The sequence below is a fragment of the Natator depressus genome, chromosome 1, assembly GCF_965152275.1.
Source record: "Natator depressus isolate rNatDep1 chromosome 1, rNatDep2.hap1, whole genome shotgun sequence".
In the NCBI taxonomy this organism is placed as follows: domain Eukaryota; kingdom Metazoa; phylum Chordata; order Testudines; family Cheloniidae; genus Natator; species Natator depressus.
Genome location: NC_134234.1, coordinates 282,678,320 through 282,691,020, shown reverse-complemented (window position 1 = coordinate 282,691,020; position 12,701 = coordinate 282,678,320). Strand labels below are relative to the sequence as shown.

Here is a 12,701-nt window from a genome sequence, read left to right as displayed (position 1 = left end):
GCCACCCCTGGATTAGAGGAACTGAATCTGGGTCATTTGCATGGCATTGCAGAACGTTGCCCCTGTAGGCAACTCAACTTACTCAAGGAATTGTCTTTTAACATGCAAGAGAAAATGGTAATCGGGTGAAGTGAAATGGAATTAGAGTACTACATTAGCTGAATGAATTAGCTGAATTTTTAGTTCTCTTTGCTAAAAATACACTTTTGGATTGGTCAGGACAGAAGTAATGCAGAGAGTGCGCACACTGAGCCCTTAAGAAGGAGTACATCTTTTTTGTCTCTACAGTAACCTCTGAGTGTTTTAAATAGCAGCATCAACAGGCTATAAAGGAAAGTTTCTTCTTTTTCTCTCCAGATTATGATGGCTATAATCTGTAGCATTGTGGTCTGAATCTGTAAAAATAAGTGGGAATGGGGAAGAAATCCTATGGACTTTAACAGCAATGAAGATAATTCCTGAACAACCAAACTGAGCATTCTCAAAGGTTAACATCTATTCACAGGATTGTAGATTATTTTGGAAGAGGGACACTGTGTTTTAGTGAATATGATAGTTATTGCCTATCTTGGAAAAATTTAGATTTTTAAAGAATTTTTTTTTTTTGCCATTTTGGTTAATTATCTACACCTATTTAAAAAGTGCGGTGAACACTCCCACAAAAAAACCTATGCCACTACAGAGGCAAGAGTCAGTTAAACCAGGAGATAAATTGGAATGTAACAATGTAATTTATAATTAAATCTTTGATGCAGCCTCAACATTAGCAACATTAAAGAGCAAATCTGTAATGCGCTTCTTAGTTACAAACAGTGGAACGTTTTGTTCTGAATTTCCTCAAGTAATCCTGTAGTTTACAGTTTTAGTTCCAGTAGGTTTTGGGTAGTGTATTCTCAATATTTGGGTCACAGCTGCAATGGAGTCTTTATTGAGGGCATGTCTACACTTACCTCTGGAGCGATCGATCCAGTGGGGGGGAGGTTGATTTACCACGTCTAGTGAAGACGCGATAAATCGACCGCCAAGCGCTCTCCTCTCAACTCCGGTACTCCACCGGAGCGAGAAGCATAGGCGGAGTCAATGGAGGAGCGTCAGCAGTTGACCTACTGCAGTGAAGACACCGCAGTAAGTAGATCTAAGTATGTCGACTTCAGCTACGTTATTCACATAGTTGAAGTTGCATAACTTAGATCGATTTTTCCCTCCTCCCCCCCCCCCCCCCCCGGCCCCTCACTGTAGACAGGCCTTAGTGGAATCTCTAGATGTGTTAATTTTTTCTACCTTTATGGAAATATGACCCCAAGTATCTGAAACTGTATACACTTCTTGTTCAAGACTAAAAATTTACATATGTGGTTTTAGTTTTTTGTGATCATAGGGTGCAGCTAATTATGTGAAAAGTCAAAGTTTTTTTTTAATTGCAGCTTTGCAGCAATATTTTATACAGATAGAAATCATGTTAAGAAATGTACTAACTCAATTGCTAAATGATATTGCCATCGGGCATGGGTCCAACAATAGTCCAGCTATCCTGGGTCCCACGGGGCAAAGGCCAGACCAACCCCTTGCATTACTTGCTTTAACTGTCTTCATGAGACACACACCTAGTGTATCTTGCATTCTTATCAAGACTTCATGGTATAATAGTAATACGTTTTTCTTGCACCTTTCAGTCCAAAAGGATCCCAAGTTACAGAATAAATGTATAAGGTTTACTTTAGCATCTCTGTGGTGGAAATTATGTAGCCCTTCTGAGAACAACCTTTCCTACATATTTGTAGGAGGGAAAGTGAAAAATAACTTTAAGAATTTTGTTATACAGAACAGTTAACCTTTGCTGCTGTGGCTACCTCCCAGGTTGGGTAACACCTTAACTGTATGAAAAGTGCCATATACTCTTCCATGCAAAACCTGTGACTTTTACACCTCATCCAGAAAATAATCCTTCATCAGCACAATGCCCTAGAATACTGTACTGAGTCACAGGTAAGGGTGGATCCTACTATGTCAGTACCACATCCTGCACCACTTGGGTTTTCCATGGATGTGTCCAATTCAAGTACTGACAAAGTTTCCAAAGAGATTACAATCCAAGAGGGTCCCTTTCCCTCCTAATTTTTCATGCTGTAAATTAAAAAATTTCTTTCTCTATTGGCTTTGGTTTTCCTTCCATGATCTCATTTAGTCAAACAAAGCTGATTTGGAGGCCTGCTCCTCTTTCCACTGTCCCCTTGGATCTGGAAGCACAGTTCGATTTCTCCTGCTATCTTCACTGACTTTTTTCCCCCCTGTGTATTATCTCTAAAAACTATTATTATTGATATATGATAAGCCTAGCATTTGCTTGCATTGTGCTCTCAGGGCTGTTTGGAATCATTTTATTTCATCAGCTGAGGATGCCAAATTTCCTCTAAGGTGCAGTAGTAGATGGGGGTTGGGGGTGAGTGCCTGCCCTGTAAGGTGCAGTAATAGAGAGGGGCTAGGAGAGAATAGAAGCCTCCCAAAAGAAGACAGTAGAAGCAAAAAATAATACAATGCATTACAAATATAAAATCTATTGTTTTCTTATGGTTTAGTACTAGATTTTATTTCCAGTATGTGTTCTTTCCAGAAAAGTCTGTCTTAGTTTTTCTTTAGGTTCAAGAATATTTACTAGTATTGTCTAAACGATATGTTTTGATGAAGTTTTGACAGGCTTTGTTTCTTACTCTATAAAATGTTAAGGTTTGTACATTTAAGAAATTGTTAGCAAGAATTTAATATACTGTAGTTAATGCTTTTATTGCATTTAGTTCTTTTAGTTTTAAAAACTACTAATGCTCCCTTTTTTCCCACCCAAGAAACTGAACAGTCATGTAAAAATGTGAACTAAGAATGATTTTTTTAATTTTTTTTTTGTAAACTTACCAAACAATGAACTGTCTGTCTTGCTCAGGTTCTCAATGTATCCTTACTAATAACTTTATTAATCTACTTCATTTACAGGAAGTGTTCTTCAGTCAAAGTTTGCTTTCCTCAGCAGAGACAAAAATTTAATGGGCAAAAGTACAGTGTTTAGGTAGGTAGATATTTTCCTGGTGTGCTCAAGGTTCTTCTAGGAAGGACTTCCACTGTAATGGAATAGGCTTCAGAATGAAAGATATTGTGCTTTAAAAGTACTGTATGATGGATTCCATAATGAAATGATGAGGAAGGTTTATCCGAAGTGTATTAATGTTGTCAATTAGCTACTCTTCAAATTTACATTTGTTAAATGAGACTATAGAAAGTTCTTCAGAATATTGTGTATGTGATGTTTATTTCCTTGTGTACCCTTTTCACTTGGCAAATATTTGCCATTTAATACTTGTACAGAAACGAGACGCTTCTTTTTGACTTTCTAGTACTTAAAATCTAGAACGTGAATTTCCTAATAAGTTATGACAGGACTAGACTTCCTTGATTTATCTGATATTTTTCTACATTTAGGGTAGCTGAATGTAATGGGCTTCATTTAAATAATAAAAGGTTTCTTTTCCAGTTTGTAATTGTCTCTGTAATACTCTTTATTGCTGATAATAATTTTTGTTAAGAAACCACCAATCTGGTTATGAACAACAGTATGCACAGAAAATAGATAAGCCTTACATTCCTTTTTAAAGATGTTTTCTTTACCCTCTTCCAAAACAAACTCAAAACGTGAACTAAAGCTTTTTCAAATTAATATTGTCGAGTTTGCAAATATTTTATTGGATTCCTTTGCATTTCTTCAGATCAAACAAATCTTACACGTTAGAAATAGTTCCTGAAAAGAGTGTTCATTTAATGCTCATTAAGAAAGGAAAGAAAGAAAAAGAGAGACACATTTCTTTATAATTATGTAGGGTATTTCTTAAGTGGCATTACATTTAATTCAAATAAAAAGCCTTAGGGCTCTACTGTTAAAAGTGGAAAGTTTGTTTTGTGAAATGTATGTTTACTTTATACAGTGTTTTCAAAACATTGCAGAGTTTAATACCACTGTTTTTACACTATGTATCCAATGTAGTAATACAATTCAGCATTAATCAGATTATAGCATGACCTAAAGGGAGGAACTCTATTAAATAAAAAATGAGCTGGCACTTGCAAATAGAAATGTAAAAAAAAGCAATGTAAAACATCATTTTTTAATAATATAATTACTATTATAATATTTGAATGTAGGAACCTCAATAGATAACCCCACACAATGAACAGGATTTCATAGAGGAGCCTCCAGAAAAGTAGAATGTCAAATGATAGGAGAAAATGATCATGTTCATCAAAAGCTGTTAAAACAAATTGAACATGGAAATAGCAGAGATGGTGATAAGAACAAGTCAGAACATGTCTTAACTGAATAAGAATCTTAAACAAGACTGCTATATGTAAGAGCTTCCAAATATCAGGAATAACTTGTCTGTTGTAATTTTTTGTTTTACTTCACCCTTTTTAATGAATATTTTCTTAGTTTTAATTGTTGAACAGTTTCAGAAAGTGCTAAAAATTATTTTTCTTTGACTTGCTATCAATACTGTGATGTAGCCTATTGTGCTTAAGTTGTAGCTATTAAAATATGAAGGTGAATCTTTCTCTTGTATACTCCTATTTTTCTAGTCCTTGTTATGGGGATTTCTAGTACCCTGGTGGGAGAATGTCAGACCTGGCATGGGGTGGTCTCCCTCCATGTAGTTTACCAAAAATATTCTGCCTCTAAAAGTAGTGTCTTAACTGATCTTTTCCTCAAAGCAAAACTGGACAATACACCTTATTTCCCACCGAGAGACTAATTCTCATGAACACTTTGCTTTTTGTACTTTAATGAACTGTCTGTTCCTGAGGCATTGTAGGCTTACCTTCAGTCCCCAACACAGTGCATAAAAGAAGTTGAAGGCCAGCATGGCATTTCCATTTGTCTCTTCTGCTCTCAGTTAGCTATCTTTCAAAACACAACAGTGAATGAATATGTGCTGCTGCCAGCAAATTCAGCAGTAGCCAGCTGCAATCCCTAGAAGCTGTGGCACAGTCCAGTGTTCATAGTCTGAAGACAAGACCCATGCTGAGTTAAGGACTGTGACCAGAGGCAGATTACTATTTTTGCTGATGTACTGATTTAATCTGAACCAGGCAATAGGAGTAGCTATGTGAGTCAGAAGCTCTGCACACTTTTCGGGAAGAAAAGCCCTTTAAAACAATAAGGTCAGAATTTGTGAGGTGGCATGATATTAAAGGCTGGCCAGGACAGCAAAAAAGACAGAAAGGAGGCAGGAGGAATAAGGGGAAAGCATTGCTCAGGACCCAGCCATGGAGAGGGTGAGGTTGTCCAAGTTCCTTTCCTCATCTGGTTTGGTGAGAACGTTTTATAGGATTAGGAAAAATAAAGCCCAGTGGTGTAAGTGTAAATCTGTCCATCTTTGGTGGTGATAGTGGCAACCAGAGTATCAATGCTGGTTGATGCAATGAAGATGCTGCTGCCCAAAGTTTCCTGCCACTCTTCCACCCACCGATAGGTAAGTGCTCTCCAGAAAAAAATGTCCAAAAGGGGTGGCAACCTTGTGACATCAATAGTGCCCCAATCAAACTTCTAATAATGCATACACCAGGGGTCCCCAATGCTGTGCCTGCGGGTGCCGTGGCACCCGCAGGGGCATTTTTGTGCGCCCGCAGGACACCCTGCTGCTGAAATGCCGCCGAGAAGTGTTGCCATTTCTCGGCAGCGAGGCTTCTTGCCGCGGCGGCATTTCGGCGGCGGGGTGTCTGGCACCCGCCACAGTCTTCTGGGAATAGCAATATGCTATTCCCACAAGAAAGGTTGGGGACCACTGGCATACACAGTCACGTCTTCTCATTTTAAGATTCTGGGTTGTTGCTATAACAAATATGTCATCTCCCCAGAACCCTTGAAAATGCCTAATCAATAATTCTTTCAGTCCAAACAAATATTGCCCATCATTTCTTTAACTATCACCTCTCCTCAATTCTACCTAATCTGTTCATGAATTAAAATTCCCTTAATTCTACCTCTTTCCTCCCCCCCCCCCCCATTTTGGACAATTTAAGATTTTGACACAACGCAGAGACGTACAGGGTCAGATTCTAGTTTTCCTGCTTTTGTGAACTGGTACAAGGACAGTAAGAATTCTGGATCTTTGGGTGGTGGAGGAAAGAGGAAAATCTTCATAGAAGATTAGGGTTGGAAGAAACCTCAGGAGGTCATCTAGTCCAACCCGCGGCTCAAAGCAGGACCAACCCCAACTAAATCATCCCAGCCAGGGCTTTGTGAAGCCAGGCCTTAAAAACCTCGAAGGATAGAGATTCCACCACCTCCGTAGGTAACCCATTCCAGTGCTTCACCACCCTCCTAGTGAAATAGTTTTTCCTGATATCCAACCTAGACCTTCCCCACTGCAACTTAAGACCATTGCTCCTTGTTCTGTCATCTGCCACCACTGAGAACAGCCTAGCTTCATCCTCTTTGGAACGCCCCTTCAGGTAGTTGAAGGCTACTATCAAATCCCCCCTCACTCTTCTCTTCTGCAGACTGACTAATCCCAGTTCCCTCAGCCTCTCCTCATAAATTATGTGCCCCAGCCCCCTAATAATTTGGTCACCTGATATATACTCTCTGTGGATGCAAAGTGGGCTATGTATTCCAGATTTCTCAAAGATAATGGACTACTTGAGCACATACTGATAAATGAGGGAAATCTAATACTCAAAAACTTGGCAAGCTTAAAGAATGGAAGTGCTGGCTGTCATCAGTATATGTAAATTGGCAAAATAGTAACAGAGCTGGCAGCCTTCTCCAAGATGGTTTTGTTTTAAATTGGGGAAAAAATAACTATCAATATGTGCTTCTTGTAACCGGAACAAAGAATATATATACTTGGCAGAAGGAAGACTCCATTTGCAAGTGGTCAGAACCTTATGTATTCACAACAGACCTATTCACAGGAGGTGAAAATACAGAATAAAATCAAACTGCCCATGTTCTACTCTTAGGCTCACTTGCACTACAGCAGGCTGGACTTAAATTTTACAGCAGGATTCCTGATTTCTGTTACATGTCCACCTAATGCAACAATCTGGTGCAGCAGACTGGAAATTCTGTGGCAGCTACATCTAAATTTTTTTTAAACCTGAGGTTTTAAAGGGTTAAAAATGAAAATGATTGATTTAGCTATTTTGTTTTGATATTAAATTCAGTTTAATAGAATTTTGGCCCATGCATTCAGATTTTACGTACACAAATTTTCGTAATCATAAATATCTAAGTGCAGCAAGAAGTTAGACAAGGTAAGTGAGGAAATATCTTTTATTAGAGCAACTGCTGTTGATGAAAGGGACAAATTGATCCAATAAAAATATTTTTCCTCCTCTAACTTGTCTCTCTCAAGAGGCTGGGACCAACACAACTACAATAACGTTGCAGTCAAAGAAGTTGTCGGGAGGAAGCTGGAGGTTTTGGTGTCTGGGTAGGGGACCTATGGGGCCTTTCTGGGTATATGGAGGATATTATTGGATAAACAAAGCTGAATGTTTCTGCAAAAATTAACAGGAGTGAAACAGTTAAAGATAATTTGGTACCTAATTGAAAAGAATGAGGATAATGATGATCACGTTGTTAGAACTAAAGCTTAGATTCTCATCACTTCCTATCTTTTCCCTAAGGAGAAGAAGTTAGAAGGTAAGGAGGAAAAGACCAATATCTGTGATACTTGTTTCTTCTTGTTAGCTACAGAGGTGGTGTTTCAGGTCTTCTAAATCAAGGATTCTCAAGTTGTTTGAAACCTGCTCATTTTTTCCCCTCTTCTCATGGCTAGTCCTAGAATGCCTTATGTTGTTGCAGCCCCGAATCCCAAAATGCTGCACTGTTAAAGTTCGTGTGCTATATATGGCCAGTAGAGACACTGATGGTTTGAATTCTAGCTTCGAAGACCAGAAGGGACCACGTAACCATCTAGTCGGAGCTTCATCACAGGCCATAGAACTTCCATAAAGGCCACAGAATGTAAATTTTATATTTTTTTTAAATGTGAAAAGTATCCTTTTAAAAAAATTATTGAACTATGATTTTCCCAGTCAGTCTAATTGCTGCAGCTATTTACAGTTGTGACATTATTTTCTCACCGAGGCTCTGTCTATGCATTTATAATTCATTGATCACTGCAATTCTAGGAACGCTTTTAAAATGAAAACTTGGTCTACAATAAGTATCGTGATGCCAGAAAATAACCTTGGGACCTAGGTTGTGGACTTTAACCGAAAGATTGAGAATCACTGTGTAGACCTCACAGAGCTTCTTGATCTCTTCTGTTGCTAAGACCAAAACCAATCAGTTAGCATCCAGTACTATAAACCACGTGTTGGATACCTGAACATGATAGCATGAAAACTGAGTGCCAACAGTTGTTAGAGGCTGCTCATTGTGAGTATAAATACCAGTCACAATTCTGTCATATTATTCATTTATTTACTATTCATAATTAAATGTAGATATAGAAAGTCAAATAGTGGATCCTTCCAGATAGTGAATGTAATGCAGCAGAGTTTCTTGCTTTATCCTGATCTCTGTTGTATCTGAAGTTTCCTGTCTGAAACCTTAGTAAGCATTCCTCTTAAGCTTATTGAGTAGTGGTTATTTTAACCTCAGTGGGGTAAGATTCCTTTTGCAGCAAGTCCTCAAACGTTTTTCTAGACTTCTCCATAGAGTTTTTATCCACAAGCTCTGAGAAGAATTTACTTACATTCTAATCTCTAATATTACATGACTCCTGCTGCAGTCTTCAGTTATATCCCAGTATTTTAGTACTTTTGTAGTTGTGGTTCACTGTCACTTATTATGTAAATTGGGGACTGAAGGCATTCAGATATGACATTTCAACCCATCTTTAAAGCTACTTTCTACCAACCATCCATTGTATTTCTATTTTCTCATTTCAGAATCTATCACATTTTCACTTTGAGAGAAAGGTTACATTAATGAGGATTCTTAACTAAAGAAAAGTCAAACAGATTTATCTAGATAAGGTGGTCCACAAAGCATCCCTAGACCCTGCCCAGTTTAGAACATGAACTCAATTCTAAATAGGTCAATAATATGTAAGTAAAATAAACTAAGTAGGTTGACTTGCTGTGCTTGACAAAACCCTAAATCTCTGATAATTTTTGTATTGTGGGGCCATGCCATCCTTCTTGCACCCTTAAAAATGTTTTCCAGAATTGATTAATCTGTAGGCCTGCTCTCCCTCAATCCAAATGAATACTCTTAGAGACAGCACTCATTACCCTTTCTTCATTTAATCAATGGGGCAGTCTACATCCTGTGACAGACTTTTCTATCTCTGTGGCAGAACTCACCCCAAAATGCTGAGATTGTGTACCTTCTGTCCCCAGACAGTTCTGTTATTTGGCAATTCTGAATTTTTCATATTGTAAAACTTAATTTTGGTGCCTCAAATCCAGCAATTTGGACTACACTGCTTTATGTACTGAATGTGTAGATAGGTTTCAGAGTAACAGCCGTGTTAGTCTGTATTCACAAAAAGAAAAGGAGTACTTGTGGCACCTTAGAGACTAACCAATTTATTTGAGCATAAGCTTTCGTGAGCTACAGCTCACTTCATCGGATGCATACTGTGGAAAGTGTAGAAGATTTTTTTTATATACACAAAGCATGAAAAAATAATGAAAAAATACCTCCCCCCACCCCACTTTCCTGCTGGCAACAGCTTATCTAAAGTGATCACTCTCCTTACAATGTGTATGATAATCAAGTTGGGCCATTTCCAGCACAAATCCAGGTTTTCTCACCCCCCCCCCCCCCAAATCCACTCTCCTTACCCATAACTATTTTACGTTTGGGGACAATGTATACCTTCAGATCCGTGGGACTGCTATGGGTACCCGCATGGCCCCACAGTATGCCAACATTTTTATGGCTGACTTAGAACAACGCTTCCTCAGCTCTCGTCCCCTAACGCCCCTACTCTACTTGCGCTATATTGATGACATCTCCATCATCTGGACCCATGGAAAAGAAGCCCTTGAGGAATTCCACCATGATTTCAACAATTTCCATCCCACCATCAACCTCAGCCTGGTCCAGTCCACACAAGAGATCCACTTCCTGAACACTACAATGCTAATAAACGATGGTCACATAAACACCACCCTATATGGAAAAACTACTGACCGCTATTCCTACCTACATGCCTCCAGCTTTCACCCTGACCACACCACACGATCCATCATCTACAGCCAAGCTCTACGATACAACCGCATTTGCTCCAACCCCTCAGACAGAGACAAACACCTACAAGATCTCTATCAAGCATTCTTACAACTACAATACCCACCTGCGGAAGTGAAGAAACAGATTGATAGAGCTAGAAGAGTTCCCAGAAGTCACCTACTACAGGACAGGCCTAACAAAGAAAATAACAGAACGCCACTAGCCGTCACCTTCAGCCCCCAACTAAAACCCCTCCAACGCATTATTAAAGATCTACAACCTATCCTGAAGGATGACCCTGGTGATGTCAAGGAACTATGACGTGATTGGAATAACAGAGACTTGGTGGGATAACTCACATGACTGGAGTACAGTCATGGATGGTTATAAACTGTTCAGGAAGGACAGGCAGGGCAGAAAAGGTGGGGGAGTAGCACTGTATGTAAGGGAGCAGTATGACTGCTCAGAGCTCCGGTACGAAACTGTGGTAAAACCTGAGTGTCTCTGGATTAAGTTTAGAAGTGTGTGCAACAAGAGTGATGTAGTGGTGGGAGTCTGCTATAGACCACCGGACCAGGGGGATGAGGTGGATGAGGCTTTCTTCCGGCAACTCACGGAAGCTACTAGATCGCATGCCCTGATTCTCATGGGTGACTTTAATTTTCCTGATATCTGCTGGGAGAGCAATACAGCGGTGCATAGACAATCCAGGAAGTTTTTGGAAAGCGTAGGGGACAATTTCCTGGCGCAAGTGCTAGGGGAGCCAACTAGGGGGGGGCGCTTTTCTTGACCTGCTGCTCACAAACCGGGGAGAATTAGTGGGGGAAGCAAAAGTGGATGGGAATCTGGGAGGCAGTGACCATGAGTTGGTTGAGTTCAGGATCCTGACGCAGGGAAGAAAGGTAAGCAGCAGGATACGGACCCTGGACTTCAGGAAAGCAGACTTCGACTCCCTCAGGGAACAGATGGCCAGGATCCCCTGGGGGACTAACATGAAGGGGAAGGGAGTCCAGGAGAGCTGGCTGTATTTCAAGGAATCCCTGTTGAGGTTACAGGAACAAACCATCCCGATGAGTCGAAAGAATAGTAAACATGGCAAGCGACCAGCTTGGCTTAATGGTGAAATCCTAGCGGATCTTAAACATAAAAAAGAAGCTTACAAGAAGTGGAAGGTTGGACATATGACCAGGGAAGAGTATAAAAATATTGCTCGGGCATGTAGGAAAGATATAAGGAGGGCCAAATCGCACCTGGAGCTGCAGCTAGCAAGAGATGTCAAGAGTAACAAGAAGGGTTTCTTCAGGTATGTTGGCAACAAGAAGAAAGCCAAGGAAAGTGTGGGCCCCTTACTGAATGAGGGAGGCAACCTAGTGACAGAGGATGTGGAAAAAGCTAATGTACTCAATGCTTTTTTTGCCTCTGTTTTCACGAACAAGGTCAGCTCCCAGACTGCTGCGCTGGGCATCACAGAATGGGGAAGAGATGGCCAGCCCTCTGTGGAGATAGAGGTGGTTAGGGACTATTTAGAAAAGCTGGACGTGCACAAGTCCATGGGGCCGGACGAGTTACATCCGAGAGTGCTGAAGGAATTGGCAGCTGTGATTGCAGAGCCCTTGGCCATTATCTTTGAAAACTCGTGGCGAACGGGGGAAGTCCCGGATGACTGGAAAAAGGATAATGTAGTGCCAATCTTTAAAAAAGGGAAGGAGGAGGATCCTGGGAACTACAGGCCAGTCAGCCTCACCTCAGTCCCTGGAAAAATCATGGAGCAGGACCTCAAAGAATCAATCCTGAAGCACTTACATGAGAGGAAAGTGATCAGGAACAGTCAGCATGGATTCACCAAGGGAAGGTCATGCCTGACTAATCTAATCGCCTTTTATGATGAGATTACTGGTTCTGTGGATGAAGGGAAAGCAGTGGATGTATTGTTTCTTGACTTTAGCAAAGCTTTTGACACGGTCTCCCACAGTATTCTTGTCAGCAAGTTAAGGAAGTATGGGCTAGATGAATGCACTATAAGGTGGGTAGAAAGCTGGCTAGATTGTCGGGCTCAACGGGTAGTGATAAATGGCTCCATGTCTAGTTGGCAGCCAGTGTCAAGTGGAGTGCCCCAGGGGTCGGTCCTGGGGCCGGTTTTGTTCAATAACTTCATAAATGATCTGGAGGATGGTGTGGATTGCACTCTCAGCAAATTTGCAGATGATACTAAACTGGGAGGAGTGGTAGATACGCTGGAGGGGAGGGATAGGATACAGAAGGACCTAGACAAATTGGAGGATTGGGCCAAAAGAAATCTGATGAGGTTCAATAAGGATAAGTGCAGGGTCCTGCACTTAGGATGGAAGAATCCAATGCACCGCTACAGACTAGGGACCGAATGGCTAGGCAGCAGTTCTGCGGAAAAGGACCTAGGGGTGACAGTGGACGAGAAGCTGCATATGAGTCAACAGTGTGCCCTTGTTGC

General features: G+C 40.5%; 1 protein-coding gene across 3 annotated transcripts in view; it reads left to right on the top strand.

The window, feature by feature from the left end:
* CNOT2 (CCR4-NOT transcription complex subunit 2) overlaps positions 1 to 12,701 on the top strand; it is a 151,905-nt gene that overhangs the window by 43,186 nt on the left and 96,018 nt on the right. Inside the window, exon 2 of one of the 3 annotated variants that reach the window (XM_074942058.1) lies at positions 2,986 to 3,058. The exons of the other annotated variants lie outside the window; for them this stretch is intronic. The gene's annotated coding sequence lies outside the window, so the exon portion shown is untranslated. The remainder of the gene's footprint in view (positions 1 to 2,985; positions 3,059 to 12,701) is intronic. 3 annotated transcript variants of the gene reach the window in all.